Source organism: Acipenser ruthenus, chromosome 5, assembly GCF_902713425.1.
Source record: "Acipenser ruthenus chromosome 5, fAciRut3.2 maternal haplotype, whole genome shotgun sequence".
In the NCBI taxonomy this organism is placed as follows: domain Eukaryota; kingdom Metazoa; phylum Chordata; class Actinopteri; order Acipenseriformes; family Acipenseridae; genus Acipenser; species Acipenser ruthenus.
In genome coordinates, this window is record NC_081193.1 from 61520870 (window position 1) to 61533998 (window position 13129).

Genomic DNA, 13129 nt, shown 5'->3' on the forward strand with positions numbered 1-13129 from the left:
ATGCACGGGCTCAGGGCAGGAGTATTGGATCCCTGGTAGTTGCCACAAGGCAGCTCTGGCTCTCGCAGGCGAGAGTTCAAGAGCCTGACAAGGCCCCATTATTAGATGCTCCTATTACACCGGGGCACACGTTTGGCCCAGCGGTTGAGGATGGCGAAGATGTGGCCGCATAAGCCCTTCCAGCCTAAGCGCCAACAGGAGCACCAGTGGCGTAGAACACCACCGCAGCACCAGCCGCGGCCACGGGGTGGTAAGACCTCTCCCTCAAGTACAGCAGCGCGCGGTCAACCTACTTTTGCAAGACGGCAGCGCGGAGGGTGGCACCCTAGAGGAGGTGGCAGGCCACGCCCTCGTGGCTCTGGCCAGGCCCCTCGTGAACGAGTGCAGCCGAAACAGCCCTGAAATCTCCAGGCAGCTGTTAACCCACCCCTACACTGTCCCACAGCTCCAGTTCTGGCAACAATGCACCAACGACATCTGGGTGCGCAAAACTATATCCACCGGGTACACTCTTCAGTTCCGGTTAAAGCCTCCCCCCTTCCGGGGAGTGGTTGTAACTGCATTGAAGGACTCGGTTCAGTCCTCAGCTCTGAATGTGGAAATACAGGCATTGCTCAAGAAGCGTGCCATTCAACAAGTAGACCCTGCTCTGATCGACCAGGGGTTCTATTCCAAATACTTCCTAGTGCCCAAAAACAGCGGCGGGCTCCGCCCTATTTTAAATCTGTGAGTACTGAACAAATACCTGAGGGTGTTATCGTTCAGGATGCTTACGCACAGGCACATCATCCAGTCAGTCCGACACAGCGACTGGTTCACCACCGTGGACCTGACAGATGTGTACTTTCACGTTCCCATCTGCCCGGGTCACAGGAAGTATCTGCGTTTCGCATTTCAGAGCAGGGTATACGAGTTTTGTGTCCTTCCATTCAGCCTGTCACTAGCTCCTCGAACCTTTTCGAAATGTATGGATGCCATTCTAGCTTCCTTGTGGGCTCAAGGCGTCCGACTGCTGAACTATATGGACGGCTGGCTCATCTGCACGCAGTCGAAGGAGCAGTTGGCACAGCACACAGTGATGGTTACAGACCATCTTCAGCGGCTAGGTCTGAAGGTCAATTCAGAAAAGAGCCGCCTCGTGCCGAGCCAACAGACCGAATTCTTGGGTCTGCATCTGGACTCAGTGTCCATGGAAGCGACCCTGTCGACACACAAGAGATGGACCGGTGTCTCTCCCTATTCAGGTTGAGAAAAACAGTCAGCATGGAGCTGTGTCAGCGCATGCTGGGGTTGATGGCTGCCGCCTCGCAAGCCCTTCCTTTGGGCTTACTACACCAGAGACCTCTGCAGGCCTGGTTCAATGCCTTCGCGTTGCATCCGCGGAGAGACAAACACCGCAGGTTGGGGGTATCCCAAACCTGCTGGGAAGCCCTGCGCTGGTGGAAAGTTCCGTCGAACATCCGCCAGGGCGTACGCTTGGGTCCCATCTTCCGAAGGGAGGTTATTACGACCGACGCTTCCATCCAGGGTTGGGGAGCAGTCTGGAACGGGTCGGGGACTCGCGGAGAGTGGTCAGGACCCTGGAGGTCAGCCCATATCAATGCTCTGGAACTCAGAGTGGTGGACCTCGCCCTTCGGCACTTCTTGCCAGTGCTTCTAGGCAAGCACGTGTTAGTGCGGTCAGACAACACCACAGTTGTGGCGTACATCAGCCGCCAGGGCGGCTTGCGGTCCCCTGGTCTTCACCGGATGGTAGCATAGATGTTGCTATGGGCACAACTGCGTTTAACCTCTCTGCGTGCAGTTCACCTACCGGGCAGAGTCAATTACGCAGCGGATCTCCTATCCAGAGGAGGCCCTCTTGCAGGCGAATGGCGTCTTCACCCTCAGGTGGTAGAGCGCATCTGGGAATGGTTCGGCACAGAGCAAGTAGATCTCTTCGCTTCGCGAGAGACCACGCACTGCCACCTATGGTTCTTGGTGAAGGACCTCGACAGCCCCCTAGGAGTCGATGCACTGGCTCACGAATGGCCGCTAGGGCTCTTATATGCATTTCCACCGATTCCGATGCTTCCCGCCTTCTTAGAGAAGGTCAGGGTAGAGCAAGCGACAGTGATTCTGATCGCTCCTCGGTGGCCTCGGAGAATATGGTTCCCGAGTCTGGTGCAGTTGTTGCACAGTTGCCCGAGGGAGCTCCCTCTGCGAGCGGACCTGTTGTCCCAAGCCCAAGGAGGGCTATGGCACCCGAATCCCAAGCTCATGCAGCTATGGGCTTGGCCCCTGAGCGGGAGCGCCTGTCAGCCCTAGGGCTTTCTACGGCGGTGATTTCGACCATTCAGAGCGCCAGAGCACCCTCTACTAGGTTGCAATACACATACAAATGGCAGTTGTTTTAGGATTGGTGTCTGGCAGAGGGCCACAACCCAATATCCTGCCCTATGGCAGTGATATTACAGTTTCTACGGAAACTGTTAGATGAAGGGAAATCTCCCTCTACACTTAAAGTGTATTTAGCCGCCATATCAGCTTGCCATGTACGCATTGACGGTTTATCACCAGGTTGCCATTTTCTGGCATCGCAGTTCCTGAAGGGCGCAAGATGTTTGCGGCCTCCAAGAATGACCAGTTTACCATCATGGAGCCTTGACGTGGTGCTAGAAGCCCTCACCAAGGCACTGTTCGAGCCTCTCCACAGCGTGGATATGAAGCTTGTGTCTATAAAAACGGTGTTTTTGCTGTCTGTGGTATCAGCCAAACGCGTGAGCGAGTTACATGCACTTTCAGTGCATTCATCATGTACTCGTTTCGCAGGAGACGGTTCTAAGGTCTCGATGCGCCCAAATCCAGCCTTTTTACCCAAGGTCATATCCCCGTTTCATATGAACCAATCAGTCGAGTTGATGGCGTTCCATCCCTCTCCTTTTTCTTCCCCAGAGGAAGAACGGTTACACATGCTCTGCCCCGTGCGGGCATTGAGGTGTTATATTGACCGTACAACGACTGTGAGGCAAACAGAACAGTTGTTCATATGCCATGGTTCTAGGACTTTGGGTCAGCCGTTGTCTAAACAACACCTTTCCCATTGGATAGTGGATGCTATTAAGTTAGCTTATGAATCTGCAGGCCTTCCACCACCAGGGCAGTTGAAGGCGCATTCCAGTAGGGGTATGGCAACATCCTGGGCCCTCTTTAGAGGGGTGCCGGTGTCTGACATTTGCGCGGCAGCCAGTTGGGTTACACCGCATACTTTCATGAGGTTTTACCGGTTGAACGTACTGGATTCCTCTGCTCCACTATTTGGAGCATCTGTGCTACACTCTATGACGCCTCAGGATGCGGACATATAGAGTGGTTGACAACATGGTGTTGATTATTCCACCTTAGGACAGGTGTCATTGCGAGCATAGACGCTGAGGCGCAGCTCTGCATATGCGTAGATGTATTGCCTACGCAGTTGCGTTATGACGTAAGTCTGTCCTACTGCCGAGAATCCTCCCTCGCGACGGCTTGGGTACACTGTTCCCATACCTTGATGGTTATTTTCGACTTGAAAGGGAACGATAGGTTGCGGATGCAACCCCGGTTCCCTGAAAGAGAAAATAACCATCAAGCCGCGAGGTCTCTCCGGAAGACTTCACGGCTTGAAGGGCAAAAGAGGAAGAGAGTCTCTGCGCGTTGCGTGTAGTAAGCTCCCAGGTGGGCGGGCTTAGACGGCAGCTCGCGCAGAGGCCTATCGGCAGCTTTGCTATAAACCTCAGCCAATCCCTACTGCCTGACGGCAATATCCCATACCTTGATGGTTATTTTCTCTTTCAGGGAACCGGGGTTGCATCCGCAAACTATCGTTCTTTATACCTCACAACTACGCACACTCTTCACCCATTGGCCCATTCGTAATACAGTACACCATTGACCATGCATGCACCCAGCTCCTCCCCGTACGCAACACTCCACAACCTCACCAACACACACACAGCCTTCTGAGCAGGCCAACAAAGAAACGGGAGAGAGAGAGACAGAACTGGCCTAAGCCAGCGAAACCACATGAGCTCACTAGCATGGCATAGAGCAGTGGTTCTCAAACGTTTTGTTCACGGACCACCTGAATTGTTTTTTGATCTCGGTGGCTCACACAATAAACAGTATAGGTGACTGAAAAATAAGCACATAAAAAAACACTGTAATACTAAGAATAATTGTAGACTTACCTTTCTTTGTTTCAATGTGATGGGTGAGCCTGTTTCTGTGAGCACATTTATTTTAAAAAACATTGAACAGTTCTAGTTTGCTTTTAATTAACATGAATTTACTGAGAGGGAAAAAATTATTTTTTAATTGATAATTACAGCAGAAGTTGATTTATGTAAATTAATAATCTGTGAAGTTACAATACATCCATGAAGCAAGAGCAGTCGGAGCTACTAATCTTTATTTATAAAATGGAATGTTTGAATGCTGCATGCTGATTGGCTGTTGAGGGGTTTTTAAAGTGCAAAATAGTACAATGCACTTCAGAATTTTTGCCGAAGCACAGTTCAATTAATAAATTATCAATACACAACATAGTTTCTTCCTTTCTTTTCAGAGGCATGACAGTGTACAAGTGCATAGAATTACAAGAAGCAAAGCCCGTTATGAAAAAAAACAAGAGCCAAAGATTTAACAAGTCAACAACTTAATGAAATCGAAGAAAACAAAAAGGCTTCGGCAGCTGGTGTTTTTACTGATTTGATGAAACCATAAAGAAATGATAATAGACTTAAAAACAGTTTGTCTTGAAAATCTAAGCGGTCTGTTATGATAATTCTATGCTTCAGTGCGTAATTCGGCTGATCAAGAGTACTTCATTTTGTTGTTAGCCTCCATGATGGTCTCAACCGCTCCGTAAACAGTGCTGACATAATCCGCGATGATAGCCTGTTAGTGACCAAGCCAATAATGCCAATAATATATTTTTGTATTGGCTTCTCCAGGTCAGCGGTAGTAATGCGTGGATAGTGAATTTTGTCTTTTCCTCCTTTTCTGTATCTTCTCATTATCAACAAAAATACACAATTGGCATTTTTAAATGTTTGGTCACTAACAAGGCTAACATTGTGGGTTATGTCGGCTCTGTTTACGGAGCGATTGAGACCAACACGGAGGCTTCATTCATTTGAATTAATTACAATAAATGGAAATGTTGAAAACCTCCAGTTTAATGTTTACAACAAATAATAGAACCTTGTTTGAGGGACTATTTTTTCTCCGAAGTGGAAGGATATATAATCTTTTTTTTTCTTTTGGAAAAATAAAACCTTTTTTTTCTATTGTATCTTTTTTTATAAGTGGGATAACACTCCAGGGCTTGTGCGTTGTGTTGAATTACTATACAGCTGTGTTACTTTACAAGCTGCTGTGTTGAGTGCACATGAGCTCAATACACAAAAACTCCCTAGTAAAGAATACATTTTCAACACTCCAAAACTATATAGATTTTTCTTTTTAACTTGGAGATATTTTCCATGTATGCATTTTCTTCCTGCATCTGTAGCTGAGTTTTTAAGGTCTCAAATTTGGGGTTTGCAATGGGATCCGTAATTATGTAACCTTTCCATGGACCACTTGAAGGATGCTGGCAGACCACAGCTTGAAAACCACTAGCACAGAGCATAACATACGCATTATATAGGATTGTAAACAGCAAAGTCCCATCGCTTTCCACAGTCCATCTGACACAGGTCCTTCGTTGCAGCTGCTCTGCTGCTACAGTATGAATATAATAAATATTAATTTTGTTTAATCAAAATACAAACATTACAGTTTAATGATCATTACTTTACCTGCCCAGCATTACTATACGGACTCAAGAAAAAAAAGAAAAAAAAAGCACACACACACACACATTTAAAGCAGTAATTTCAGTTATTAGCCGGACAGAATGGATTAAGTTACACATGAAAAACACTATGCGTTTGGGAATTCAGTTTTTATATGCTGTCATTTTCAGTAGCCTTGCATTTTAATTTTGTTCCCCAATCTGCCCAAGAGGCAATGGACACATTAACCGTATCCTGGCTAAAGTCAGAATAAAGAAAAAAATCACTGACCTACTGTATTTTCATAGCACACAAGTTATGACGAATGTGCACAACATGACTTTGATTTTCCATAGCAATCTTAAGACTATATAAACTGTTGTGTTTTTGATTATCGTTAGACTTGAGTGCATTATTAAGTTCAATGCTCTTAGTTTCCTTACAAAATTAACAGGACTGTACAATAGTTTGAGTGATGAATCATTATAGCTGGAAGTGTACAAGTACTGTACAGGTAGTATGAACATTTACATGAATATTATAATAAGGACGCTGCAGATCATTTGAGATTCTTGCTGGACTGATCATCACCTGTAAGCTTAAAAAAGGGTGAGTGTTTTGTGTGGTATGTATACTTGTAAGTACTGTTTATACAGCCTGCTGTATGGATTTTAGTCCAATAACTATAACTCCTCCCGTTTGAACGATCGTGAACAATCAATTGACGTAAGAGCCGAACTCCAAACCACGTGCTGTTTAGCAACGCTCTAACATGCTGGTTTGTTTAATGTATTTTCTGGTCCCTTGTCCCATTTGGTGTCAGGACTAATGAAGTGCAGTTGATTTAATATAGTTACAAAAAATGCAAAGCTGCGTCACTTTTGTGTTGTTTCACTGCGACAGTATTGCGACAGGTAAATAGTTGGTTGCGGCTACCACTGTGTTACATTTTACATTATGCACAATCCAACTAGCAGATGTGTGCGGGAGTTCATTCATATTTTTCTCTTTGAATCTACACATAACAGAAATAATGCAATATTGAGTTTTGATGGGAAAAGATTGCGACACAACGTTATACACTTATTCTTTCTGTAAGGGATAAACAACAACATGTGTTGAATCAGTAAAAATAATTCAACAGTGGATTATACTCTTACCAATGCAACACTGAGTTGTTTATGCCGCTTAAACCATTTCTTCCTAATTGATACTTGTTTGATAATGAGATTCAAGTGATTGTTCATTTGGTAATTGGATTTGTTTTTTGCTCTTTTATTAAGCTTAGTTCAAAGAGTTCAAATGTTTGTCTCTCACATTGTGGGAATGCGTTTGAGTTTGAAATCCCACTTACACAGAAAAAAACTGTCTGTAAGTGAAGATAGTAGCGAGGGCTATGTTTTAGATTTTAAACATGAAAGTGGCATTAGAAAAATAAAATGCAAAAAAAACAAACATATAAACAGCAATGGAAAGGAAAGTCATTTTGTCAAACCTAAAACAGTTAACATGTAACAACTAAGTTTACATCTAACATCAGTGTAATTGATGGAAATTTACTAAGAGATGATGAAATTGCTGTTGTTCCGGAACCTGTCCAGAAGAAATGTGAAATAAAAATGCAAAAAGAGAGTGTTTATGTGGAAATGAATTTGTAATTATGAAAACTTTTTTTTACATTGTTAATCTGATTCTATTACTTTTCTTTAACAATATGAAATGCTAAACTGAAATCCCAAGCCCTTTTCTAAGTGCTACGTATGTAATGTGTTATACTGTAATTAACTAAATGTTGAAATGATTGTCGCATAATAAAATTATATTACCTTTTCTGTTGAATTATTCTGACTGTGGTTTAGTTGACTAATGAACAGTTTTCTGTGGATTTGTAGCATAAACTGAATATGTTAATCAACACTATATCTGCCCCACACTAGTGTTCTGCGATACCTCATTTAGGCTACCTCGATACGATACCCTGCATAAGATCACGATACTCGATATTATCACGATTCTTTGGATTTTATGTCCATTACGTATTAAATGGCTGTCAAATAAAAATGTTTACAAGTACAAAGTGTGGTATAAAAAGAGAACTGTTAATGCAGGGATGAGTGTAAAGAAAAACACCCAGTCCCACTGGTGCTAACAAAACTTACAGTACTGTAAAACAAAATAACACACATACTTTTCTCAAAGCATGGTTTTTATTACTAGGTCAGATGTTTATATACAAGGGTGTCTTAGAAGTGCTCTAAGGAATGAAAAAATGAAACTGTTTTTATTGAGAGAGAGAGAGAGAGAGAGAGAGAGAGAGAGAGGGAATGATTACTTCAAATTAATTTTATAAAATAAGTTCAGCTGATGAAAAAAGTATTTCTGGCAAAGAACTTCTGATACTGTAGTACTGAAAACACTGATAACAACTATTAGAACATAATATTATGTTTCATCTTATTCAAGCCAAACGTCTCCTTCAAAACAACGTTGCAGTGCACTTAAATATAAACATAGGAAATGTTACGCAATTTTATTCAGACCATCATGCAAGCGTGGATGTTAATTTTGCTAAGAAAATAAATTAGACAAAAGACTTTTACAACTATATATTAGAGCAGATAGTTTACTTGCTGAACCGCGTATGCACGCCTTGAACTATATATGGAAAAAAACCAAAACTATGCAGCCTATGTATGTACTGTATGTTTTTGTGCTGAACCTGCAACAGTCAGACGTCCGTTTCCAGCATGAAAGCTAATTGTTTTACACACACAAAAAATGGTTTACCTCAAAATGTTTTATTTCAATAAATGCCAAAAATAATAATAATAAACCACCCCTTTACCAGCGTAGTTAATCTCCCGTGGAGCCAGTTTTTTGCTCATGTAAATAATCGGGTGTTCTACCCCGTCAACTTGCTGGGACAGGACCGCCCCCAGACCAATCTGGGAGGCATCGGTCTGGAGGATGAACTCCTTACTGAAATCTGGTGAAATAAGTGCTGGGGCCTGGTATAGTCTCCTTTTAATCGTGTCAAAGGCCCCCTGACACTCCCCTGTCCACTTAACTATTTTTGAAACCGTCTTTTTGGTGAGCTCTACCAAGGGGTTAACTACGGTGGCATACTCGGGGATAAAGCAGCGATAATAGCCTGCTAACCCCAATAGTGATCTCACCTGCGGTTTGGTTCTCGGGATCGCCGTCTCCACTAAAGCCTGGACTTTAGAAGCAATCGGCTTTACCCGCCCATTACCCATAAGGAAGCCAAGATACTGGGTTTCTTGTTTGCCGAATGCACACTTGCACAGATTAGACGTCAGCCCTGCCTCCCTCAGAGACTGTAGGACGGCCGAAAGTCTAATAATATGCTCTCTCCAGGTAGAGCTGAAAATCACCACGTCATCAATGTATGCAGTGGCATACTGCTGATGGGGCGCTAAGACCTGGTCCATCAGTCTCTGAAAGGTGGCCGGGGCTCCATGCAACCCGAAGGGCATGGTCTGGAAATGGAACAATCCATCTGGGGTAGAGAAAGCAGTTTTCTCTTACGAACTCTGGGTCAGTGGAATCTGCCAGTATTCCTTCGTCAGAGCCAGGAAGTCGAAATTAACCGCGCTCCTCCAAGTCGGTCGAGGAGCTCGTCCACCCGAGGCATGGGATATGCATCAAACTTGGAGATGACATTGCCCTTTCTGAAATCCACGCAGAACCGAGTGGAGCCATCCTTCCTAGGCACCATCACTATCGGGCTGCTCCACTCGCTCCGGGAAGGCTCAATGACTCCAAGCTCGAGCATATCCCCCACCTCCGGGCCGACGGCACCCCTGCGACTCTCCGGGATTCGATACGGTCTCTCTCAAACCCTGACACCTGCTGGAGTAATAATAGCATGTTCAATCATATTAGTTTTGCCAGGCAAGTCAGAAAAAAACATCACCAAAAAACTGATCAGGAAGTAATTGTTCCCCCATTGGAATGTTAACTGTAGCTGGTGTACTGACAGAGGGACCAAAATCCTCTTCTATACTGTCATTGACTATAAACAGGGCCTCCTTTTCATTGTAGGGTTTTAATAAATTAATATGATAAATTTCAGTTTTGTTACGGCGATCAGGTTGTCTGATTTTGTAGTTTACATTACCAATTGACCGCATCACCTCATATGGTCCCTGCCACTTAGCATACAGTTTAGACTCCGAAGTGGGAAGTAGCAGCAGTACCTTATCTTGTGGCCAAAAAGTCTGACTCCGTGCTTGTTTATTGTACTGCTGCTCTTGCCGATGCTGAGCCTGTTTTTAGTTCTTGTGTGCCAAATGACTAACCAATTGCAGGCGATCTCTCAACATAATTACATATTTCACTATGTTTTTAGCATCTTTATTTTGCTATTCCCATCCTTCCTTTACAAGATCAAGGATACCTCGTGGTTGCCTCCCACACAGCAGTTCAAAGGGAGAGAACCCGGTCGAGCTCAGAGGCACCTCTCTCACTGCAAACATCAGGTAGGGAAGGAGTTTAGCCCAATGTTTTTGCTCCTGGTTGACAAACCGCCTCAGCATCTGCTTCAATGTCTGATTAAAATGTTCCACCAAACCATCCGATTGCAGGTGATAAACGTAGGTCCAAATGGATTGAATTTGTAATAATTTATACAGTTCCTTTAAACACTGTGACATAAAATTAGTTCCGTGATCAGTCAGAATTTCTTTGGGGATCCCTACTCTCGATCTGCACTAACTCTTTTGCAATCATCAATGCACTAGTGGACCTCAATGGTACTGCCTTTGGATGGATATCTGGTCGCGTAGTCCACCACTACTAAAATATGCATATATCCACAGTCAGACTGGCTAAATGGGCCCACTATGTACACTGCAATGCGTTTAAAGGGGATATTGATCAGGGGCAGTGGAACCAATGAGGCCAGGTGAACCCGCCCCGGCGCTACTTGTTGGCACTCCCTACAGGTCGCTACATACCGCTTCACCTCACTGTACACTCCCGCCCAGTAAAATCGAGCCAATATTCGTTCCTGAGTCTTTTCGCTACCTAAGTGGCCCGAACAAGGGACATCATGAGCCAACCGCATGATCTCATGTCGAAAAGTTTTTTTTGGGGGGCGGAACCGAGAGGGGAACAGATCAGCATGCAGCGGAAAAATATCCCCAGTAGTTTCTCCTGCTGCTCCTATGGTCTTACCGGAGACTGGCTCTACCTTTTGGTTTATACAGACGTGCTCAAATTTGTTGGTACCCTTACAGCTCATTGAAATAATGCTTCATTCCTCCTGAAAAGTGATGAAATTAAAAGCTATTTTATCATGTATACTTGCATGCCTTTGGTATGTCATAGAATAAAGCAAAGAAGCTGTGAAAAGAGATAAATTATTGCTTATTCTACAAAGATATTCTAAAATGGCCTGGACACATTTGTTGGTACCCCTTAGAAAAGATAATAAATAATTGGATTATAGTGATATTTCAAACTAAATAGTTTCTTTAATTAGTATCACACATGTCTCCAATCTTGTAATCAGTCATTCAGCCTATTTAAATGGAGAAAAGTAGTCACTGTGCTGTTTGGTATCATTGTGTGCACCACACTGAACATGGACCAGAGAAAGCAAAGGAGAGAGTTGTCTGAGGAGATCAGAAAGAAAATAATAGACAAGCATGGTAATGGTAAAGGCTACAAGACCATCTCCAAGCAGCTTGATGTTCCTGTGACAACAGTTGCAAATATTATTAAAAAGTTTAAGGTCCATGGAACTGTAGCCAACCTCCCTGGGCGCGGCCGCAAGAGGAAAATCGACCCCAGATTGAACAGAAGGATAGTGCGAATGGTAGAAAAAGAACCAAGGATAACTGCCAAAGAGATACAAGCTGAACTCCAAGGTGAAGGTACGTCAGTTTCTGATCGCGCCATCCCTCACTTTTTGAGCGAAAGTGGGCTCCATGGAAGAAGACCCAGGAGGACTCCACTTTTGACAGAAAAACAGAAAAAAGCCAGACTGGAATTTGCTAAAATGCATATTGACAAGCCACAATCCTTCTGGGAGAATGTCCTTTGGACAGATGAGTCAAAACTGGAGCTATTTGGCAAGTCACATCAGCTCTATGTTCACAGACGAAAAAATGAAGCTTTCAAAGAAAAGAACACCATACCTACAGTGAAACATGGAGGAGGCTCGGTTATGTTTTGGGGCTGCTTTGCTGTGCCTGGCACAGGGTGCCTTGAATCTGTGCAGGGCACAATGAAATCTCAAGACTATCAAGGCATTCTGGAGCGAAACGTACTGCCCAGTGTCAGAAAGCTCTGTCTCAGTCGCAGGTCATGGGTCCTCCAACAGGATAATGACCCAAAACACACAGCTAAAAGCACCCAAGAATGGATAAGAACAAAACATTGGACTATTCTGAAGTGGCCTTCTATGAGTCCTGATCTGAATCCTATCGAACATCTATGGAAAGAGCTGAAACTTGCAGTCTGGAGAAGGCACCCATCAAACCTGAGACAGCTGGAGCAGTTTGCTCAGGAAGAGTGGGCCAAACTACCTGTTAACAGGTGCAGAAGTCTCATTGAGAGCTACAGAAAACGTTGGATTGCAGTGATTGCCTCTAAAGGTTGTGCAACAAAATATTAGGTTAGCGGTCCCATCATTTTTGTCCATGCCATTTTCATTTGTTTTATTATTTACAATATTATGTTGAATAAAAAATCAAAAGCAAAGTCTGATTTCTATTAAATATGGAATAAACAATGGTGGATGCCAATTACTTTTGTCAGTTTCAAGTTATTTCAGAGAAAATTGTGCATTCTTCGTTTTTTGTGGAGGGGTACCAACAAATTTGAGCACATCTGTAATTGTTTCGAAACATGGCCAGTCTTGACCTAAAATAACAGGGTATGGCAACCTTTTTGCCACCGCCACAATTACACGCCGGGTGTGACTACCAATTGTCACATCTAATTTAGTGAGGGGGTAGTCCTTGTTATCTCCATGGATACAGGAGATGACCACTAACCCACGTGACCACCAAGGTACCCCTTCTAAGAGAGTTTCCGAAATCAAGGTCTGACCACACCCACTAATGTCCACTAATGCGTGGGTGCTCACATTACCAACCCGCACATCAACAATAAAAGGTCCCTCCCAATCATTACCCCTGGACTTACCTGTCGCCGGTACCAAATAATGCGAAGCCGCACCACACTCCATTGCTGAGGGGCAATTCCGGGCAAGGTGGCCGACCTCATGGCACCGGTAACATTCCAGAGGAAAGGGCGCCCACGGAGCCTGATTGTCCCGCGTGGTGGGCCGGTGCCGGCTG